Source organism: Orcinus orca, chromosome 1 (genome assembly GCF_937001465.1).
Source record: "Orcinus orca chromosome 1, mOrcOrc1.1, whole genome shotgun sequence".
Taxonomy (NCBI): Eukaryota; Metazoa; Chordata; class Mammalia; order Artiodactyla; family Delphinidae; genus Orcinus; species Orcinus orca.
In genome coordinates this window covers 33,006,426-33,024,175 of record NC_064559.1, presented here as the reverse complement: position 1 = coordinate 33,024,175, position 17,750 = coordinate 33,006,426, and the positions used below count along the sequence as shown (strand labels likewise).

Sequence of the window (17,750 nt, the reverse complement as noted above, 5' to 3'; positions counted from 1 at the left end):
CTGTTTTCCCGAACCCCAATTTACGTCCTCAGCAGGCAGAAGCTGTGACACCGAACCTATGGACACCACACCTCCTTCCAGGCTTTCATTTTCCATTCGGCTCCTGTTTTCCTCAACCCCCATTTAGGGCTTCAGCCGCCATGGGTACTACAGCAAGTAGCAACTCAACACTGAACCTATAGACAACACACCTCCTTCCCAGGGTGTTATTTTTCATTTGACACCTGGTTTCCCCAGGCTCACACTTACGGTTTCAGCAGGCAGAAGCTCTGACACTGAATCAATGGAAACCACACCTCGTTCCCAGGCTGTCTTTTTCCATTCGGTTCCTCTTTTCCCCAGCCCCCATTTACGGCTTCAGCAGGCAGAAGCTCTGACACTGAATCTATGGACAAAACACCTCCATCCCAGGCTGTCTGTTTCCATTCGGCTCCTGTGTTCCTGAGCCCCCATTTAGGGCTTCAGCCGTCATCGGTATTTCAGCACGTAGCAGCTCTGACTCTGAACCTATGGACACAACACCTCCATCCCAGGCTGTTATCTTCCATTCGGCTCCTGTTTTCCCCAGCCCCCCAATTTACGGCCTCAGCAGGCAGAAGTTGTGACACTGAACCTATGGACACCACACCTCCTTCCCAGGCTGTCATTTTTCATTCTGCTCCTGTTTCCTCAGTCCCACTTTTACGGATTCAGCCGTCATAGGTATTTCAACAGGTTGAAGCTCTGAAACTGAACCTATGGACAACACACCTCCTTCTCAGGCTGTCATTTTCCATTCGGCTCCTGTTTTCCCCATCCCCCCAATGTAGGCTTCAACAGGCAGAAGGTCTGACACTGAACCTTTGGACAACACAACTCCATCCCAGGCTGTCATTTTCCATTTACCTCCTGTTTTCCCCGAAACCCCCATTTACGGCTTCAGCATGCAGAAGCAATGACACTGAACCTATGGACACCACCACACCTCCTTCCCAAGCTGTCATTATCTACTCGGCTCCTGTAATCCCCAGCTCCCAATTTACGGCTTCAGCAGGCAGAAGCTCTGACACCGAACCTATGGACACCACACCTCCTTCCCAGGATTTCATTTTCCATTCAGTTCCTGTTTTCCCCAGCCCCTCTTTACGGATTCAGCAGGCAGAAACTCTGACACTGAAGCTATGGACAAAACACCTCCTTCCCAGGCTGTCACTTTCCATTCGGCTTCTGTTTTCCCCAGACCCCTTTTACGGCATCAGCAGGCAGAAGATCTGACAATGAAGCTATAGACAACACACCTCCTTTCCAGGCTGTCATTTTCCATTCGGCTCCTGTTTTCCCCAGCTCCCAATTTACGGCTTCAGCAGGCAGAAGTTCTGACACCGAACCTATGGACACCACACCTCCTACCCAGGCTGTCATTTTCCATTCGACTCCTGTTTTCCACAGCCACCCATTTATAGCTTCAGCGGGTAGAAGTTCTGATACTGAACCGATGGACACCACACTTCTTTCGCAGGTTGTCATTTTCCATTTGGCTCCTGTTTTCCTGAGCCCCCCATTTAGGGCTTCAGCCGTTATCAGTACTTCAGCAGGTAGCAGCTCTGACACTGAACCTATGGACACAACACCTCCTTCCCAGGCTATCACTTTCCATTCGGCTCCTGTTTTCCCCAGACCCCATTTACGGCTTCAGCTTGCAGAAGCTCTGACACTGAACCTATGACCATCACACCGCCTTCCCAGGCTGTCATTTTCCATTCGGCTGTTGTTTTTTCCAGGCCCCCATTTTTGGCCTCCAGAGGCAGGAGCTCTGACACTGAAACTGTGGACAACACAGTTCATTCCCAGGCTGACATTTTCCATTCTGCTCCTGGTTTACTCAGCCCCCCTTTTACGGATTCAGCCGTCATGGGTACTTCAACAGGTTGAAACTCTGACACTGAACCTATGGACAACACACCTCCTCCTCTGGATGTCATCTTCCATTCGGCTCCTGCTTTCTCCATCCCCCCATTGTCGGCTTCAACAGGCAGAAGCTCTGACACTGAACCTTTGGACAACACATCTCCATCCCAGGCTGTCATTTTCCATTTGGCTCCTGTTTTCCCCGAAACCCCCAATTACGGCTCCAGCATGCAGAAGCTCTGACACTGAACCTATGGACACAACACCTCCTTCCCAAGCTGTAATTTGCCACTCGGCTCCTGTATTCCCCTTCCCCCCATTTACGGCTTCAGCAGGCAGAAGCTCTGACACCGAACCTATGGACAGCACACCTCCTTCCCAGGCTTTCATTTTCCATTCAGCTCCTGTTTTCCTCGACCCCCATTTAGGGTTTCAGCTGCCATGGGTACTACAGCAAGTAGCAACTCAACACTGAACCTCTAGACAACACACCTCCTTCCCAGGGTGTTATTTTTCATTTGACACCTGGTTTCCCCAGGCTCACACTTACGGCTTCAGCAGGCAGAACTCTGACACTGAATCAATGGAAACCACACCTCGTTCCCAGGCTGTCATTTTCCATTCGGTTCCTATTTTCCCGAGCCCCCATTTACAGCTTCAGCAGGCAGAAGCTCTGACACTGAATCTATGGACAAAACACCTCTTTCCAAGGTTGTCATTTTCCATTCGGCTGCTGTTTTCCCCAGTCCCCCATTTATGGCTTCAGCAGGCAGAAGCTGTGACACTGAAACTATGGACAGAACACCTCTTACCCAGGCTGTCACTTTCCATTCACTCCTGTTTTTTTCCCAGGCCCCCATTTATGGCGTAAGCAGGCAGAAGCTCTGACACAGAACCTATGGACAAAACATCTCTTTCTCAGGCTATCACTTTCCATTCGGCGCCTGTTTTCCCCATCCCCACATTGTCAGCTGCAACAGACAGAAGCTCTGACACTGAACCTGTGGACAACACACCTTGTTCCCAACGTCTCATTTTCAAATTGACGCCTGTTTTCCCCAGCCCCATACTTACGGCTTCAGCAGGCAGAAGCATTGACACTGAACCTATGGGCAACACACCGCCTTCCCAGACTGTCATTTTCCATTCGGCTCCTGTTTGCCCCAGCCCCAAATTTACGGCTTCAGCAGGCAGATGCTCTGACACTGAACCTATGGACAACCAACCTCCTTCCCAGTCTGTCACTTTCCATTCGGCGCCTGTTTTCCCCAGACCCCATTTATGGCTTCAGCAGGCAGAAGGTCTGACAATGAAGCTATAGAGAACACACCTCCTTTCCAGGCTGTCAGTTTCCATTTGGCTCCTGTTTTCCCCAGCCCACCTTTTACATCATAAAGAGGCAGAAGTGTGACACAGAACCTGTGGACAACACAACTCCTTCCCAGGCTGTCATTTTCCATTCGGTTCCTGTTTTCCTCAACCCCCATTTAGGGCTGCAGCCGTCATGGGTACTACAGCAGGTAGCAACTCTGACACTGTACATATGAACACCACACCTCCATGTCAGGCAGTCATATTCGATTTGGCTCCTGTTTTCCCAACCCCCATTTATGGCTTCAGCAGGCAAAAGGTCTGTCTCTGAACCTATGGACAACACTCCTCCTTCCCAGGGTGTTATTTTTCATTTGACACCCGGTTTCACAAGACTCACACTTACGGCTTCAGCAGGCAGAAGCTATGACACTGAATCTATGGACACCACACCTCGTTCCCAGTCTGTCATTTTCCATTGGGCTCCTGTTTTTTCCAGGCCCTCATTTACGGCCTCAAGTGGCAGAAGCTCTGAGACTGAAACTATGGACAACACACTTCCTTCCCAGGCTGTCATTTTCCATTTGGCTCCTGTTTTCCCCAGCCGCCCATTTACGGCTTCAGAGGCAGAATGTCTGACGCTGAACCTATGGACACCACACCTCCTTCGCAGGCTGTCATTTTCCATTCTGCTCCTGTTTTCCATAGCCACCCATTTATAGCTTCAGCAGGTAGAAGTTCTGATACTGAACCGATGGACACCACACTTCTTTCGCAGGTTGTCATTTTCCATTCGGCTCCTGTTTTCCTGAACCCCCCATTTAGGGCTTCAGCCGTTATCAGTACTTCAGCAGGTAGCAGCTCTGACACTGAACCTATGGACACAACACCTCCTTCCCAGGCTGTCACTTTCCATTCGGCTGCTGTTTTCCCCAGACCCCATTTACGGCTTCAGGTTGCAGAAGCTCTGACACTGAACCTATGACCATCACACCGCCTTCCCAGGCTGTCATTTTCCATTCGGCTGTTGTTTTTTCCAGGCCCCCCATTTATGGCCTCCAGAGGCAGAAGTTCTGACACTGAAACTGTGGACAACACAGTTCATTCCCAGGCTGACATTTTCCATTCGGTTCCTGTTTTCCCGAACCCCAATCGACGGCTTCAGCAGGCAGAAGCTCTGACACTGAACCTATGGACACCACACCTCATTCCCAGGATGTCATTTTCCATTCTGCTCCTGGTTTACTCAGCCCCCCTTTTACGGATTCAGCCGTCATGGGTACTTCAACAGGTTGAAACCCTGACAATGAACCTATGGACAAGACACCTCCTCCTCTGGCTGTCATTTTCCATTCGGCTCCTGCTTTCCCCATCCTCCCATTGTTGGCTTCAACAGGCAGAAGCTCTGACACAGAACCTATGGACAACACACCTCCTTCCCAGGCTGTCATTTTCCATTCGGCTCCTGTTTTCCACAGCCACCCATTTATAGCTTCAGCAGGTAGAAGTTCTGATACTGAACCTATGGACACCACACTTCTTTCGCAGGTTGTCATTTTCCATTCGGCTCCTGTTTTCCTGAGCCCCCCATTTAGGGCTTCAGCCGTTATCAGTACTTCAGCAGGTAGCAGCTCTGACACTGAATCTATGGACACAACACCTCCTTCCCAGGCTGTCACTTTCCATTCGGCTCCTATTTTCCCCAGACCCCATTTACGGCTTCAGCAGGCAGAAGGTCTGACAACGAAGCTATACAGAACACACCTCCTTCCCAGGCTGTCATTTTCCAGTGGGCTCCTGTTTGTTCCAGGCCCCCGTTTATGGCCTAAGCAGGCAGAAGCTCTGACACTGAACCTATGGACACGACATCTCCTTCCCAGGCTGTCATTTTCCATTCAGCTCCTGTTTTCCCCAGCCCACCTTTTACATCATAAAGAGGCAGAAGTGTGACACAGAACCTGTGGACAGCACAACTCCTTCCCAGGCTGTCATTTTCCGTTCGTCTCCTGAATTTTCCATCCCCCCATTTTCCACTTCAACAGGCAGAAGCTCTGACACTGAATCTATGGACACCACACCTCGTTCCCAGTCTGTCATTTTCCATTGGGCTCCTGTTTTTTCCAGGCCCCCATTTACGGCCTCAAGTGGCAGAAGCTCTGAGACTGAAACTATGGACAACACACTTCCTTCCCAGGCTGTCATTTTCCATTTGGCTTCTGTTTTCCCCAGCCGCCCATTTACGGCTTCAGAGGCAGAATGTCTGACGCTGAACCTATGGACACCACACCTCCTTCGCAGGCTGTCATTTTCCATTCTGCTCCTGTTTTCCTCAGCCCCCCTTTTACGGATTCAGCCATCATGGGTACTTCAACATGTTGAAGCTCTGACACTGAACCTATGGACACAACACCTCCTTCCCAGGCTGTCACTTTCCATTCAGCTCCTGTTTTCCCCAGACCCCATTTACGGCTGCAGCCGGCAGAAGCTCTGACACTGAACCTATGAACATCACACCGCCTTCCCAGGCTGTCATTTTCCATTCAGCTCCTGTTTTCCTCAACCCCCATTTAGGGCTTCAGCCGCCATGGGTACTACAGCAAGTAGCAACTCAACACTGAACCTATAGACAACACACCTCCTTCCCAGGGTGTTATTTTTCATTTGACACCTGGTTTCCCCAGGCTCACACTTACGGCTTCAGCAGGCAGAAGCTCTGACACTGAATCAATGGAAACCACACCTCGTTCCCAGGCTGTCTTTTTCCATTCGGTTCCTCTTTTCCCCAGCCCCCATTTACGGCTTCAGCAGGCAGAAGCTCTGACACTGAATCTATGGACAAAACACCTCCATCCCAGGCTGTCTGTTTCCATTCGGCTCCTGTGTTCCTGAGCCCCCATTTAGGGCTTCAGCCGTCATCGGTATTTCAGCACGTAGCAGCTCTGACTCTGAACCTATGGACACAACACCTCCATCCCAGGCTGTTATCTTCCATTCGGCTCCTGTTTTCCCCAGCCCCCCAATTTACGGCCTCAGCAGGCAGAAGTTGTGACACTGAACCTATGGACACCACACCTCCTTCGCAGGCTGTCATTTTCCATTCTGCTCCTGTTTTCCTCAGCCCCCCTTTTACGGATTCAGCCATCATGGGTACTTCAACATGTTGAAGCTCTGACACTGAACCTATGGACACAACACCTCCTTCCCAGGCTGTCACTTTCCATTCAGCTCCTGTTTTCCCCAGACCCCATTTACGGCTTCAGCAGTTAGAAGCTCTGACACTGAACCTAAGGACACCACACTTCTTTCCTAGGTTGTCATTTTACTTTCGGCTCCTGTTTTCCTGAGCCCCCCATTTAGGGCTTCAGCCGTCATCGGTAATTCAGAAGGTAGCAGCTCTGACACTCAACCTATGGACACAATACCTCCTTCCCAGGTTGTCACTTTCCATTCGGCTCCTGTTTTCCCCAGCCCCCCATTTACGGCTGCAGCCGGCAGAAGCTCTGACACTGAACCTATGAACATCACACCGCCTTCCCAGGCTGTCATTTTCCATTCGGCTGTTGTTTTTTCCAGGCCCCCCATTTATGGCCTCCAGAGGCAGAAGCTCTGACACTGAAACTGTGGACAACACACTTCATTCCCAGGCTGACATTCTCCATTCGGTTCCTGTTTTCCCGAACCCCAATTTACGTCCTCAGCAGGCAGAAGCTGTGACACCGAACCTATGGACACCACACCTCCTTCCAGGCTTTCATTTTCCATTCGGCTCCTGTTTTCCTCAACCCCCATTTAGGGCTTCAGCCGCCATGGGTACTACAGCAAGTAGCAACTCAACACTGAACCTATAGACAACACACCTCCTTCCCAGGGTGTTATTTTTCATTTGACACCTGGTTTCCCCAGGCTCACACTTACGGCTTCAGCAGGCAGAAGCTCTGACACTGAATCAATGGAAACCACACCTCGTTCCCAGGCTGTCTTTTTCCATTCGGTTCCTGTTTTCCCCAGCCCCCATTTACGGCTTCAGCAGGCAGAAGCTCTGACACTGAATCTATGGACAAAACACCTCCATCCCAGGCTGTCTGTTTCCATTCGGCTCCTGTGTTCCTGAGCCCCCATTTAGGGCTTCAGCCGTCATCGGTATTTCAGCTCGTAGCAGCTCAGACTCTGAACGTATGGACACAACACCTCCATCCCAGGCTGTTATCTTCCATTCGGCTCCTGTTTTCCCCAGCCCCCCAATTTACGGCCTCAGCAGGCAGAAGTTGTGACACTGAACCTATGGACACCACACCTCCTTCCCAGGCTGTCATTTTTCATTCTGCTCCTGTTTCCTCAGTCCCACTTTTACGGATTCAGCCGTCATAGGTATTTCAACAGGTTGAAGCTCTGAAACTGAACCTATGGACAACACACCTCCTTCTCAGGCTGTCATTTTCCATTCGGCTCCTGTTTTCCCCATCCCCCCAATGTAGGCTTCAACAGGCAGAAGGTCTGACACTGAACCTTTGGACAACACAACTCCATCCCAGGCTGTCATTTTCCATTTACCTCCTGTTTTTCCCGAAACCCCCATTTACGGCTTCAGCATGCAGAAGCAATGACACTGAACCTATGGACACCACCACACCTCCTTCCCAAGCTGTCATTATCTACTCGGCTCCTGTAATCCCCAGCTCCCAATTTACGGCTTCAGCAGGCAGAAGCTCTGACACCGAACCTATGGACACCACACCTCCTTCCCAGGATTTCATTTTCCATTCAGTTCCTGTTTTCCCCAGCCCCTCTTTACGGATTCAGCAGGCAGAAACTCTGACACTGAAGCTATGGACAAAACACATCCTTCCCAGGCTGTCACTTTCCATTCGGCTTCTGTTTTCCCCAGACCCCTTTTACGGCATCAGCAGGCAGAAGATCTGACAATGAAGCTATAGACAACACACCTCCTTTCCAGGCTGTCATTTTCCATTCGGCTCCTGTTTTCCCCAGCTCCCAATTTACGGCTTCAGCAGGCAGAAGTTCTGACACCGAACCTATGGACACCACACCTCCTACCCAGGCTGTCATTTTCCATTCGACTCCTGTTTTCCACAGCCACCCGTTTATAGCTTCAGCGGGTAAAAGTTCTGATACTGAACCGATGGACACCACACTTCTTTCGCAGGTTGTCATTTTCCATTTGGCTCCTGTTTTCCTGAGCCCCCCATTTAGGGCTTCAGCCGTTATCAGTACTTCAGCAGGTAGCAGCTCTGACACTGAACCTATGGACACAACACCTCCTTCCCAGGCTATCACTTTCCATTCGGCTCCTGTTTTCCCCAGACCCCATTTACGGCTTCAGCTTGCAGAAGCTCTGACACTGAACCTATGACCATCACACCGCCTTCCCAGGCTGTCATTTTCCATTCGGCTGTTGTTTTTTCCAGGCCCCCATTTTTGGCCTCCAGAGGCAGGAGCTCTGACACTGAAACTGTGGACAACACAGTTCATTCCCAGGCTGACATTTTCCATTCTGCTCCTGGTTTACTCAGCCCCCCTTTTACGGATTCAGCCGTCATGGGTACTTCAACAGGTTGAAACTCTGACACTGAACCTATGGACAACACACCTCCTCCTCTGGATGTCATCTTCCATTCGGCTCCTGCTTTCTCCATCCCCCCATTGTCGGCTTCAACAGGCAGAAGCTCTGACACTGAACCTTTGGACAACACATCTCCATCCCAGGCTGTCATTTTCCATTTGGCTCCTGTTTTCCCCGAAACCCCCAATTACGGCTCCAGCATGCAGAAGCTCTGACACTGAACCTATGGACACAACACCTCCTTCCCAAGCTGTAATTTGCCACTCGGCTCCTGTATTCCCCTTCCCCCCATTTACGGCTTCAGCAGGCAGAAGCTCTGACACCGAACCTATGGACAGCACACCTCCTTCCCAGGCTTTCATTTTCCATTCAGCTCCTGTTTTCCTCGACCCCCATTTAGGGTTTCAGCTGCCATGGGTACTACAGCAAGTAGCAACTCAACACTGAACCTCTAGACAACACACCTCCTTCCCAGGGTGTTATTTTTCATTTGACACCTGGTTTCCCCAGGCTCACACTTACGGCTTCAGCAGGCAGAACTCTGACACTGAATCAATGGAAACCACACCTCGTTCCCAGGCTGTCATTTTCCATTCGGTTCCTATTTTCCCGAGCCCCCATTTACAGCTTCAGCAGGCAGAAGCTCTGACACTGAATCTATGGACAAAACACCTCTTTCCAAGGCTGTCATTTTCCATTCGGCTGCTGTTTTCCCCAGTCCCCCATTTATGGCTTCAGCAGGCAGAAGCTGTGACACTGAAACTATGGACAGAACACCTCTTACCCAGGCTGTCACTTTCCATTCACTCCTGTTTTTTTCCCAGGCCCCCATTTATGGCGTAAGCAGGCAGAAGCTCTGACACAGAACCTATGGACAAAACATCTCTTTCTCAGGCTATCACTTTCCATTCGGCGCCTGTTTTCCCCATCCCCACATTGTCGGCTGCAACAGACAGAAGCTCTGACACTGAACCTGTGGACAACACACCTTGTTCCCAACGTCTCATTTTCAAATTGACGCCTGTTTTCCACAGCCCCATACTTACGGCTTCAGCAGGCAGAAGCATTGACACTGAACCTATGGGCAACACACCGCCTTCCCAGACTGTCATTTTCCATTCGGCTCCTGTTTGCCCCAGCCCCAAATTTACGGCTTCAGCAGGCAGATGCTCTGACACTGAACCTATGGACAACCAACCTCCTTCCCAGTCTGTCACTTTCCATTCGGCGCCTGTTTTCCCCAGACCCCATTTATGGCTTCAGCAGGCAGAAGGTCTGACAATGAAGCTATAGAGAACACACCTCCTTTCCAGGCTGTCAGTTTCCATTTGGCTCCTGTTTTCCCCAGCCCACCTTTTACATCATAAAGAGGCAGAAGTGTGACACAGAACCTGTGGACAACACAACTCCTTCCCAGGCTGTCATTTTCCATTCGGTTCCTGTTTTCCTCAACCCCCATTTAGGGCTGCAGCCGTCATGGGTACTACAGCAGGTAGCAACTCTGACACTGTACATATGAACACCACACCTCCATGTCAGGCAGTCATATTCGATTTGGCTCCTGTTTTCCCAACCCCCATTTATGGCTTCAGCAGGCAAAAGGTCTGTCTCTGAACCTATGGACAACACTCCTCCTTCCCAGGGTGTTATTTTTCATTTGACACCCGGTTTCACAAGACTCACACTTACGGCTTCAGCAGGCAGAAGCTATGACACTGAATCTATGGACACCACACCTCGTTCCCAGTCTGTCATTTTCCATTGGGCTCCTGTTTTTTCCAGGCCCTCATTTACGGCCTCAAGTGGCAGAAGCTCTGAGACTGAAACTATGGACAACACACTTCCTTCCCAGGCTGTCATTTTCCATTTGGCTCCTGTTTTCCCCAGCCGCCCATTTACGGCTTCAGAGGCAGAATGTCTGACGCTGAACCTATGGACACCACACCTCCTTCGCAGGCTGTCATTTTCCATTCTGCTCCTGTTTTCCATAGCCACCCATTTATAGCTTCAGCAGGTAGAAGTTCTGATACTGAACCTATGGACACCACACTTCTTTCGCAGGTTGTCATTTTCCATTCGGCTCCTGTTTTCCTGAACCCCCCATTTAGGGCTTCAGCCGTTATCAGTACTTCAGCAGGTAGCAGCTCTGACACTGAACCTATGGACACAACACCTCCTTCCCAGGCTGTCACTTTCCATTCGGCTGCTGTTTTCCCCAGACCCCATTTACGGCTTCAGGTTGCAGAAGCTCTGACACTGAACCTATGACCATCACACCGCCTTCCCAGGCTGTCATTTTCCATTCGGCTGTTGTTTTTTCCAGGCCCCCCATTTATGGCCTCCAGAGGCAGAAGTTCTGACACTGAAACTGTGGACAACACAGTTCATTCCCAGGCTGACATTTTCCATTCGGTTCCTGTTTTCCCGAACCCCAATCGACGGCTTCAGCAGGCAGAAGCTCTGACACTGAACCTATGGACACCACACCTCATTCCCAGGATGTCATTTTCCATTCTGCTCCTGGTTTACTCAGCCCCCCTTTTACGGATTCAGCCGTCATGGGTACTTCAACAGGTTGAAACCCTGACAATGAACCTATGGACAAGACACCTCCTCCTCTGGCTGTCATTTTCCATTCGGCTCCTGCTTTCCCCATCCTCCCATTGTTGGCTTCAACAGGCAGAAGCTCTGACACAGAACCTATGGACAACACACCTCCTTCCCAGGCTGTCATTTTCCATTCGGCTCCTGTTTTCCACAGCCACCCATTTATAGCTTCAGCAGGTAGAAGTTCTGATACTGAACCTATGGACACCACACTTCTTTCGCAGGTTGTCATTTTCCATTCGGCTCCTGTTTTCCTGAGCCCCCCATTTAGGGCTTCAGCCGTTATCAGTACTTCAGCAGGTAGCAGCTCTGACACTGAATCTATGGACACAACACCTCCTTCCCAGGCTGTCACTTTCCATTCGGCTCCTATTTTCCCCAGACCCCATTTACGGCTTCAGCAGGCAGAAGGTCTGACAACGAAGCTATAGAGAACACACCTCCTTCCCAGGCTGTCATTTTCCAGTGGGCTCCTGTTTGTTCCAGGCCCCCGTTTATGGCCTAAGCAGGCAGAAGCTCTGACACTGAACCTATGGACACGACATCTCCTTCCCAGGCTGTCATTTTCCATTCAGCTCCTGTTTTCCCCAGCCCACCTTTTACATCATAAAGAGGCAGAAGTGTGACACAGAACCTGTGGACAGCACAACTCCTTCCCAGGCTGTCATTTTCCGTTCGTCTCCTGAATTTTCCATCCCCCCATTTTCCACTTCAACAGGCAGAAGCTCTGACACTGAATCTATGGACACCACACCTCGTTCCCAGTCTGTCATTTTCCATTGGGCTCCTGTTTTTTCCAGGCCCCCATTTACGGCCTCAAGTGGCAGAAGCTCTGAGACTGAAACTATGGACAACACACTTCCTTCCCAGGCTGTCATTTTCCATTTGGCTTCTGTTTTCCCCAGCCGCCCATTTACGGCTTCAGAGGCAGAATGTCTGACGCTGAACCTATGGACACCACACCTCCTTCGCAGGCTGTCATTTTCCATTCTGCTCCTGTTTTCCTCAGCCCCCCTTTTACGGATTCAGCCATCATGGGTACTTCAACATGTTGAAGCTCTGACACTGAACCTATGGACACAACACCTCCTTCCCAGGCTGTCACTTTCCATTCAGCTCCTGTTTTCCCCAGACCCCATTTACGGCTTCAGCAGTTAGAAGCTCTGACACTGAACCTAAGGACACCACACTTCTTTCCTAGGTTGTCATTTTACTTTCGGCTCCTGTTTTCCTGAGCCCCCCATTTAGGGCTTCAGCCGTCATCGGTAATTCAGAAGGTAGCAGCTCTGACACTCAACCTATGGACACAATACCTCCTTCCCAGGTTGTCACTTTCCATTCGGCTCCTGTTTTCCCCAGCCCCCCATTTACGGCTGCAGCCGGCAGAAGCTCTGACACTGAACCTATGAACATCACACCGCCTTCCCAGGCTGTCATTTTCCATTCGGCTGTTGTTTTTTCCAGGCCCCCCATTTATGGCCTCCAGAGGCAGAAGCTCTGACACTGAAACTGTGGACAACACACTTCATTCCCAGGCTGACATTCTCCATTCGGTTCCTGTTTTCCCGAACCCCAATTTACGTCCTCAGCAGGCAGAAGCTGTGACACCGAACCTATGGACACCACACCTCCTTCCAGGCTTTCATTTTCCATTCGGCTCCTGTTTTCCTCAACCCCCATTTAGGGCTTCAGCCGCCATGGGTACTACAGCAAGTAGCAACTCAACACTGAACCTATAGACAACACACCTCCTTCCCAGGGTGTTATTTTTCATTTGACACCTGGTTTCCCCAGGCTCACACTTACGGCTTCAGCAGGCAGAAGCTCTGACACTGAATCAATGGAAACCACACCTCGTTCCCAGGCTGTCTTTTTCCATTCGGTTCCTCTTTTCCCCAGCCCCCATTTACGGCTTCAGCAGGCAGAAGCTCTGACACTGAATCTATGGACAAAACACCTCCATCCCAGGCTGTCTGTTTCCATTCGGCTCCTGTGTTCCTGAGCCCCCATTTAGGGCTTCAGCCGTCATCGGTATTTCAGCACGTAGCAGCTCTGACTCTGAACCTATGGACACAACACCTCCATCCCAGGCTGTTATCTTCCATTCGGCTCCTGTTTTCCCCAGCCCCCCAATTTACGGCCTCAGCAGGCAGAAGTTGTGACACTGAACCTATGGACACCACACCTCCTTCGCAGGCTGTCATTTTCCATTCTGCTCCTGTTTTCCTCAGCCCCCCTTTTACGGATTCAGCCATCATGGGTACTTCAACATGTTGAAGCTCTGACACTGAACCTATGGACACAACACCTCCTTCCCAGGCTGTCACTTTCCATTCAGCTCCTGTTTTCCCCAGACCCCATTTATGGCTTCAGCAGTTAGAAGCTCTGACACTGAACCTAAGGACACCACACTTCTTTCCTAGGTTGTCATTTTACTTTCGGCTCCTGTTTTCCTGAGCCCCCCATTTAGGGCTTCAGCCGTCATCGGTAATTCAGAAGGTAGCAGCTCTGACACTCAACCTATGGACACAATACCTCCTTCCCAGGTTGTCACTTTCCATTCGGCTCCTGTTTTCCCCAGCCCCCCATTTACGGCTGCAGCTGGCAGAAGCTCTGACACTGAACCTATGAACATCACACCGCCTTCCCAGGCTGTCATTTTCCATTCGGCTGTTGTTTTTTCCAGGCCCCCCATTTATGGCCTCCAGAGGCAGAAGCTCTGACACTGAAACTGTGGACAACACACTTCATTCCCAGGCTGACATTCTCCATTCGGTTCCTGTTTTCCCGAACCCCAATTTACGTCCTCAGCAGGCAGAAGCTGTGACACCGAACCTATGGACACCACACCTCCTTCCAGGCTTTCATTTTCCATTCGGCTCCTGTTTTCCTCAACCCCCATTTAGGGCTTCAGCCGCCATGGGTACTACAGCAAGTAGCAACTCAACACTGAACCTATAGACAACACACCTCCTTCCCAGGGTGTTATTTTTCATTTGACACCTGGTTTCCCCAGGCTCACACTTACGGCTTCAGCAGGCAGAAGCTCTGACACTGAATCAATGGAAACCACACCTCGTTCCCAGGCTGTCTTTTTCCATTCGGTTCCTCTTTTCCCCAGCCCCCATTTACGGCTTCAGCAGGCAGAAGCTCTGACACTGAATCTATGGACAAAACACCTCCATCCCAGGCTGTCAGTTTCCATTCGGCTCCTGTGTTCCTGAGCCCCCATTTAGGGCTTCAGCCGTCATCGGTATTTCAGCACGTAGCAGCTCTGACTCTGAACCTATGGACACAACACCTCCATCCCAGGCTGTTATCTTCCATTCGGCTCCTGTTTTCCCCAGCCCCCCAATTTACGGCCTCAGCAGGCAGAAGTTGTGACACTGAACCTATGGACACCACACCTCCTTCCCAGGCTGTCATTTTTCATTCTGCTCCTGTTTCCTCAGTCCCACTTTTACGGATTCAGCCGTCATAGGTATTTCAACAGGTTGAAGCTCTGAAACTGAACCTATGGACAACACACCTCCTTCTCAGGCTGTCATTTTCCATTCGGCTCCTGTTTTCCCCATCCCCCCAATGTAGGCTTCAACAGGCAGAAGGTCTGACACTGAACCTTTGGACAACACAACTCCATCCCAGGCTGTCATTTTCCATTTACCTCCTGTTTTCCCCGAAACCCCCATTTACGGCTTCAGCATGCAGAAGCAATGACACTGAACCTATGGACACCACCACACCTCCTTCCCAAGCTGTCATTATCTACTCGGCTCCTGTAATCCCCAGCTCCCAATTTACGGCTTCAGCAGGCAGAAGCTCTGACACCGAACCTATGGACACCACACCTCCTTCCCAGGATTTCATTTTCCATTCAGTTCCTGTTTTCCCCAGCCCCTCTTTACGGATTCAGCAGGCAGAAACTCTGACACTGAAGCTATGGACAAAATACCTCCTTCCCAGGCTGTCACTTTCCATTCGGCTTCTGTTTTTCCCAGACCCCTTTTACGGCGTCAGCAGGCAGAAGATCTGACAATGAAGCTATAGACAACACACCTCCTTTCCAGGCTGTCATTTTCCATTCGGCTCCTGTTTTCCCCAGCTCCCAATTTACGGCTTCAGCAGGCAGAAGCTCTGACACCGAACCTATGGACACCACACCTCCTACCCAGGCTGTCATTTTCCATTCGACTCCTGTTTTCCACAGCCACCCGTTTATAGCTTCAGCGGGTAGAAGTTCTGATACTGAACCGATGGACACCACACTTCTTTCGCAGGTTGTCATTTTCCATTTGGCTCCTGTTTTCCTGAGCCCCCCATTTAGGGCTTCAGCCGTTATCAGTACTTCAGCAGGTAGCAGCTCTGACACTGAACCTATGGACACAACACCTCCTTCCCAGGCTATCACTTTCCATTCGGCTCCTGTTTTCCCCAGACCCCATTTACGGCTTCAGCTTGCAGAAGCTCTGACACTGAACCTATGACCATCACACCGCCTTCCCAGGCTGTCATTTTCCATTCGGCTGTTGTTTTTTCCAGGCCCCCCATTTATGGCCTCCAGAGGCAGGAGCTCTGACACTGAAACTGTGGACAACACAGTTCATTCCCAGGCTGACATTTTGCATTCTGCTCCTGGTTTACTCAGCCCCCCTTTTACGGATTCAGCCGTCATGGGTACTTCAACAGGTTGAAACTCTGACACTGAACCTATGGACAACACACCTCCTCCTCTGGATGTCATTTTCCATTCGGCTCCTGCTTTCTCCATCCCCCCATTGTCGGCTTCAACAGGCAGAAGCTCTGACACTGAACCTTTGGACAACACATCTCCATCCCAGGCTGTCATTTTCCATTTGGCTCCTGTTTTCCCCGAAACCCCCAATTACGGCTCCAGCATGCAGAAGCTCTGACACTGAACCTATGGACACAACACCTCCTTCCCAAGCTGTAATTTGCCACTCGGCTCCTGTATTCCCCTTCCCCCCATTTACGGCTTCAGCAGGCAGAAGCTCTGACACCGAACCTATGGACAGCACACCTCATTCCCAGGCTTTCATTTTCCATTCAGCTCCTGTTTTCCTCGACCCCCATTTAGGGTTTCAGCTGCCATGGGTACTACAGCAAGTAGCAACTCAACACTGAACCTCTAGACAACACACCTCCTTCCCAGGGTGTTATTTTTCATTTGACACCTGGTTTCCCCAGGCTCACACTTACGGCTTCAGCAGGCAGAACTCTGACACTGAATCAATGGAAACCACACCTCGTTCCCAGGCTGTCATTTTCCATTCGGTTCCTATTTTCCCGAGCCCCCATTTACAGCTTCAGCAGGCAGAAGCTCTGACACTGAATCTATGGACAAAACACCTCTTTCCAAGGCTGTCATTTTCCATTCGGCTGCTGTTTTCCCCAGTCCCCCATTTATGGCTTCAGCAGGCAGAAGCTGTGACACTGAAACTATGGACAGAACACCTCTTACCCAGGCTGTCACTTTCCATTCACTCCTGTTTTTTTCCCAGGCCCCCATTTATGGCGTAAGCAGGCAGAAGCTCTGACACAGAACCTATGGACAAAACATCTCTTTCTCAGGCTATCACTTTCCATTCGGCGCCTGTTTTCCCCATCCCCACATTGTCAGCTGCAACAGACAGAAGCTCTGACACTGAACCTGTGGACAACACACCTTGTTCCCAACGTCTCATTTTCAAATTGACGCCTGTTTTCCCCAGCCCCATACTTACGGCTTCAGCAGGCAGAAGCATTGACACTGAACCTATGGGCAACACACCGCCTTCCCAGACTGTCATTTTCCATTCGGCTCCTGTTTGCCCCAGCCCCAAATTTACGGCTTCAGCAGGCAGATGCTCTGACACTGAACCTATGGACAACCAACCTCCTTCCCAGTCTGTCACTTTCCATTCGGCGCCTGTTTTCCCCAGACCCCATTTATGGCTTCAGCAGGCAGAAGGTCTGACAATGAAGCTATAGAGAACACACCTCCTTTCCAGGCTGTCAGTTTCCATTTGGCTCCTGTTTTCCCCAGCCCACCTTTTACATCATAAAGAGGCAGAAGTGTGACACAGAACCTGTGGACAACACAACTCCTTCCCAGGCTGTCATTTTCCATTCGGTTCCTGTTTTCCTCAACCCCCATTTAGGGCTGCAGCCGTCATGGGTACTACAGCAGGTAGCAACTCTGACACTGTACATATGAACACCACACCTCCATGTCAGGCAGTCATATTCGATTTGGCTCCTGTTTTCCCAACCCCCATTTATGGCTTCAGCAGGCAAAAGGTCTGTCTCTGAACCTATGGACAACACTCCTCCTTCCCAGGGTGTTATTTTTCATTTGACACCCGGT

General features: G+C 50.6%; 2 long non-coding RNA genes across 2 annotated transcripts in view; one reads left to right on the top strand and one right to left on the bottom strand.

Moving 5' to 3' along the window:
• The window catches only part of LOC117197679 (uncharacterized), an 85,231-nt gene that overhangs the window by 63,591 nt on the left and 3,890 nt on the right, over nucleotides 1–17,750 (bottom strand). Inside the window, exon 3 of the long non-coding RNA XR_007476140.1 lies at nucleotides 11,495–13,694. This is a non-coding gene — a long non-coding RNA (uncharacterized LOC117197679). The remainder of the gene's footprint in view (nucleotides 1–11,494; nucleotides 13,695–17,750) is intronic.
• LOC125963773 (uncharacterized) lies at nucleotides 6,512–15,935 on the top strand. The gene is made up of 3 exons (XR_007476143.1): nucleotides 6,512–6,584; nucleotides 10,917–11,017; nucleotides 15,841–15,935. It is a non-coding gene; the product is annotated as an uncharacterized LOC125963773 (long non-coding RNA).